The 5,808-nt window shown below is 51.9% G+C and overlaps 1 pseudogene; it reads right to left on the bottom strand.

Annotated features, from left to right (window-relative positions):
* Positions 1 to 283: 283 nt before the first annotated feature.
* On the bottom strand, positions 284 to 2,876 carry LOC144119611 (high-affinity choline transporter 1 pseudogene; annotated as a pseudogene).
* Positions 2,877 to 5,808: the final 2,932 nt, after the last annotated feature.

Raw genomic sequence — 5,808 nt, 5'->3', positions numbered from 1 at the left:
GGGATTTCTGACTGCGGCTCTTCACCTACCAGGGCCTATACAGGGCCTCACGCTGTTATGGAATACGCTCCGCCTTTATCATCTTACACGAGCCAACAGTGAATACCACGAACTTCGAACTTTTCGCATATACCCCCACATTGCCCTCAAGCACCCAGCACCAACTTCCACTCAACGTGCAGCTGCGCTATGCGACCGGCAGTGTGCCTTGTTTCCGTCGAGTGGCGCTGATGCCGACACACGCTGCGTTGCTTTCAGTGCATGGCGTACGCGTTTTTTGCGCTCATGCCCGCATGATCGAAGCTGCCCGAGCGAAGCACTTGCCCAGAGCCGCCATAATGGCGGCAGTCCAGAACAGCTCCGCCAGGACCGCCGGCACGCAGAGCACGAGCCCCATCCAGCGGCCATAGTGCGCCTGGAACGGGTCCAGCATGGTGAGCGACTTGGTCATCCGCATCTTTGACGCGAAGAAGGTGCCACCTGCGCGAGCAAGTGCGGCCGCCGTCGCTGCAGTCAAACGTGCCGATGACACTGCGGTGCCAATCATGCGCCACCGGTCATGTGCACCATTCTCGCCCATGTATAGATGTCAACGGGAGCTGCTGACTTTCCAAACTATGACAATAAGTCCGCATGTAGCGCCGTCGCCACCGGCACGTGAGAAAAATGCCCGGCCCGTTGTCGCCTTGTTCTTTCTCCGCTATTCGGCATATGTGCTGTTATGCGTTAAAGGCCCCGAAACACTGATTGCTGACGATGAAAGTCTTGTGTCTCCGAATATTTTCTCGTCTCAGCGCGTCCGGTGCAGTTACGGAGCAACACGGGATACGTCCGCCATTAACCTTCTACCTAACCGCACCTAACTGGTGATCCGTATACATCTTCATTTATAACACGGGATACGTCCGCCATTAACCTTCTACCTAACCGCACCTAACTGGTGCTCCGTCTACATCTTCATTTATAACTATATAGAGCTGTATTTTGGAAGTTCGAACAGCGTGGGCGTGGTATATGTCGTAAACGAAAAACAAGCGTTAACCTCCTGTCCAAATTAGGGGGTTTTGAGGGAAAGACGCAGTAACTGTCAATTCGTGGTGGATACCTCAAGCCCGCCCTGAGGGAAGGGGAGAGGAGAGATTGAAAGAAGCAGGAGAGAAAAAGAGGCGCCTCTACTTTGTGCTCCGGATTAATTTGACTAAGAAAGATTATTTAACATGCACTGACATCGCACAGCACACGGCCAACATTTGCATTTCCCTTCCATCGAAACGTGGTCGCTGCGGCCGGTATTCGAACCCTCGTCCTCGGACAAATCGGCCAAATGCTGGGACCACTGAGCCATCTGAGCCACAAGGGGCGTGTGTGCAAAGGAGCGAGCGCTCTCGACAGAGTACTTCAAATACAGCTTTCGGAAGGGGTCCCTGCAAAATGGGCGGAGCGTGTGCCGTGTCCACTCACCCAGAAACAGGCTCATGGCGTAGCCGATCGGAGCGTGGCAGTTGACGATGCCGTACTTGTAGACAGCCTCGGCAGTACCACTCAGGTAGCCGCCTCCAACCCAAGTCGCTGAGAACGAGCGAAAAAGAACCACAATAATTAGGGACTGTCATTTGGCCTCCTTGTTTTAAGAAAAACCGAAGGAGACACTTCCTTCGTGGCCACCTCCATTAGCTGCAGAAATTCAGAAGGTGTCGTTTTAAAAACTCTGGGGTGAAAATACCCAAATAGCTTTGCAAGTTGAAGATTGTCTCGTATGAGTCCTCAAGCTGCAACAAGCAGAGCGCTTGCACAGGCACTGTAGATGTTAGGACGAGACTACTGTGCCGGCATCCGGAAAAATAGCCCGCAGGTGTCTTTGCCGGCAGTTTTGACACCATTGGCTGATCCAGGTCACTTCACGGCACGCAGCCAATTAAACTACAATGCCGGCGTTTCATTTTTCCAGCTTTTTGGCTGGCAGAATAATCTCTACAAAAAGCTGCGGGCAGCTGACAATCAAATTTAATCCAAATAGTCTCAGAATGATACCTAGTCGTCCCACTCTCGGGGGAAACAAATATTGATTTGTCCTGTTTTTTCGTTCATAAAAACAAAAAAAAATCTATTTAGAGGGAGTGGCTGTGCCCGTCACGGGACTACAGCGAGCCAATCAACCAACACTGCCGACATCCTAACCCGACATCTATTCTGCCGGCTGGCGGCGGGGTAGCCACTTCCCATTCAACCATGGACAGTATACGTATCCTTCGTATGGGGAACTTGCGCTGAAGTTTGCGGTGCCGATTGCAGCGCCATAACACACTGCCTAGGGAGAAGAGCAAGCAGTTTTGGGTAGTACTCTTAGTACTTTTCCGCTTATTGGCGTGAGCCTCCGCGCACTGTCGCAGGCGCACGTGCCGTGCGTCAGCTATCTGGGCTACGCCGAGAGAAGCTAGGCAATGAGTGCTGTCAGCCGAACGCGGGTATCTAATCGCGCAAAATGTGTTCTCGCGTTTGCAACGGCCCAAGCGGCTGACAAAAGCAGTTTTGAGTCACCGAATGGAACAATATTGCAGTGCCACCTTGGCAGCGCAGGTTCCCCATAGCCCATCGCATCATGTAACCCCCGTTCGTCGGCGGCAGCGCTCACCGGTCATGGAGCCGATCCCCATGAACAGAGGGACGCTCCTCCTGGCGACGAACAGCCTGAGCATGAAGTCCTCGTCGTCCATCGTGGTCGTCCGCCTGCCCCTCGGGTCGTACAGGCCCCGGGGGCCGATCGTCGACTGGTAGTCGGGGATGTGCACCCTGCGGCCGCCCCAGACGCCCACGAACATGACGGCGAAGTAGTACAGGATGATGATCAGCACGGCCGCAATGTTCGCTGTCGCCATGGCGGCTGTCTTCGAACGATGACCGAGCGACCGCGTGCGCGCGCCTCCTGTGACACGCGAAGCGCGCACTGCCTCGGTGGCACGGGACGCCGTGAGGAAGAAGAGGACCACGGCACACAAAGGTCTTCCTCGTCGTCGTTAGCGATAAAGCATTGATGCAGGTGGCCAGAGAAAGGGCGTAACCTTGTTCAGTTATACTGATGGAAAATTGCATTCTACCTAGTGGCGATCGATTACGGCGCCCTGATGCCCAAGACACTGTTCTTTTACTAAAACGAAACATTTTTAAAGATATTGCCACGTATCTTCGTAATGTTTGTCCGTTCACGCTGAAAGCGGCCGCTGTATCATTTTGTTTGTGACGCGAGATGCGAGACCACTTATCTCGATTGATTGTGGCCGCGCGCAACTGCTTCCACATTTTTCCATATTGCTGTAGTTGCTTTTGCTTCCTTATCTCGAAGGTTCCTTGCCAGCCTTAGAGCGTGGCGAAGAACTGCGGGCATTCTGTTCGACGACCGCCGAGCACGCTTGTTGCTTTCGCCGCCGCCGAGTCATTCAGTTCTTTGTTAGCCCGGGTCCATCTCATAAACAGTTTTGTTTGGAAACCTTTTCGCTGTCTTCCTGTTCGCCAGACTGCCGTGACCACTACGTGACATCTGGAGGAGGTGCTAAAGGATGCCCTTGTCGCCTTCACCCCCTTGGAGCCGCCAAAGCAGCCCGGGCCGTCCCGAAGAAGACCGCAAGAAAGCCACAGAAGCCGTCTCAACCGAAGGCGAACAGCGAAGCAGCCGTCGCCTCCAGAGGCGTTCACCTGAATACGGACAACTACAGGACAACACGCGAATAAAGTAGGACTCCTCAGCGCCGACGTCAACCATGGCTACGGCACCAGCCTCCATCATTTTGCACCAGCCCCGACTGCCACCCACGTTTAGCGGTTCACTGGGCGAGGAACCTGAAGAATGGCTGGACCAATTTGAGCGTGTCGCCGTATTCAACAGTTGGGATGACCAGACGAAAGTGAGGCACGTGTTCTTCGCCCTGGAAGGGCCAGTCAGAATTTGGGTCGAAAACCACGAAGCTTCTCTGGCGGCGCGGGAATCATTCAGGGGAGAGCATGCCCGGATCTACAATCTTTGAGGGGACGTCTCTATATGCACAACACGTTTCCTGACCTTCTTTCGTCGAAAAAATGGGGGCCTAAAGCGGTGTTCTCCGTATAAAGCTTCTCGCTTGAGCGGTCGATCAGACATCCTCTATAAATCCGCAGCTGCCTGCTGAAGTCGCGAGTTGGAATGTTCACTCGCGTGAATGTCGTTGTAATTATTTTCATGAAATTTGCCCTGCATTTCGACAAACGTCACTGTAGACAACGCGTATGTACAGTCTTTGTCAAAAGTACACAGCCCATATGGTCTGCTTCTGAGCTCTGCAGCGTGGCTCCTCTTCATAGTCAGGGAGCCTCATCTCACGAAGGCGGGAGGAACTTGCGTCCTCAACCCTCCCAAGCTTAGGGCCGTCAAATGTGCTTAAGAGCTCGCTTCACGGCTTGGAAGCAAACCCCCTGGGTTGGATATTTTTCACAACGACTGTACACTACTTATACTGTAAGCCACGTTTCGGTTACTGTTGGCTTCCTTTATACGAACGCTGTACAGTGCATTTAAATTCGAGACAGAACTTTAGTTTCACTATTGTAGTTCGCTATGTAGTAAGATTATTATGGGGACGTCTGGTGAACATCTAAGATGCTAAAGATTCGGAATCAGTTAAGCCCCTGCCTCTCCGACTAATCAATAACGCATTGCAACATAGAGGAAAAAGGTACAGTCTTGGTCAAAAGTCTTAAGGCCACAGCGTTCAGCTGCAGCGAAATTAATGTTCCTGGAATGTTCCGTGTAGCAGATCACTCAAAACACAAGTAAAGCAGGAAGCTTCGCTATACCTCCAGAAGAAACCTTCTCCTAGCATTTCATGGATTAATCGGTCTTTAATAGTGCTGCAATAGCTCTGTTATGCGGCTGGAGTGATAAGGCTTTGGCCTTAAGATTTTTGGCCGAGACTGTACATCTGGAAACTAAGCATGGGATCTCTCTTTTTCCGTTTTTTATTACTGCGATAGCATTAGGAGCATCACTGGTACGAAATGTGTTATCGGTCATAAAATTCGCCCATACGCGATGTCACCGGTCCGGAGCATTCTCTTTAGCTGGAGGGAATTGACGTCACCTGACCGGAAGTGAGGTCACTTCCGGCAATTGCATCAACCAACAGCCTACGATGGTCTCACACTGCTAACGCATAACGGAGTTAGGTGTCCCTATGAATTTTTCTTGCCCCTGAGTGCAATTGGCACTCTGAATCTCGAAGCACGCGCAAATCTGCGACGTCACCATCCGCAGCCTTACGTTAATTAATTAATTGGTTCTTTGGGGAAAGGAAATGGCGCAGTATCTGTCTCATATATCGTTGGACACCTGAACCGCGCCGTAAGGGAAGAAATAAAGGAGGGAGTGAAAGAAGAAAGGAAGAAGAGGTGCCGTAGTGGAGGGCTCCGGAATAATTTCGACCACCTGGGGATCTTTAACGTGCACTGACATCGCACAGCACACGGGTGCCTTAGCGTTTTGCCTCCATAAAAACGCAGCCGCCGCGGTCGGGTTCGAACCCGGGAACTCCGGATCAGTAGTCGAGCGCCCTAACCACTGAGCCACCGCGGCGGGTCAGCCTTACGTTCACGATCTAGTTTTAAGAACACTACACTGAACACGTGTGGGAACACTGAGCGTTTGACATTTCAGTATATCCCTCCCACCCCCCTTTTCAGTAAATGTTTTGCGAAACTTCCTGTTCTCTTAAAGCAGCTCAGTTTACAAAGTTTGCTCAAAGTTTGCGCGGTTGAAATTCACTGGCATAGAGAACTTCTAAC

The sequence above is a fragment of the Amblyomma americanum genome, chromosome 2 (assembly GCF_052857255.1).
Source record: "Amblyomma americanum isolate KBUSLIRL-KWMA chromosome 2, ASM5285725v1, whole genome shotgun sequence".
Taxonomy (NCBI): domain Eukaryota; kingdom Metazoa; phylum Arthropoda; class Arachnida; order Ixodida; family Ixodidae; genus Amblyomma; species Amblyomma americanum.
Note: the sequence above shows the minus strand (reverse complement) of the source record. Positions and strands in the feature narration are given on the sequence as shown.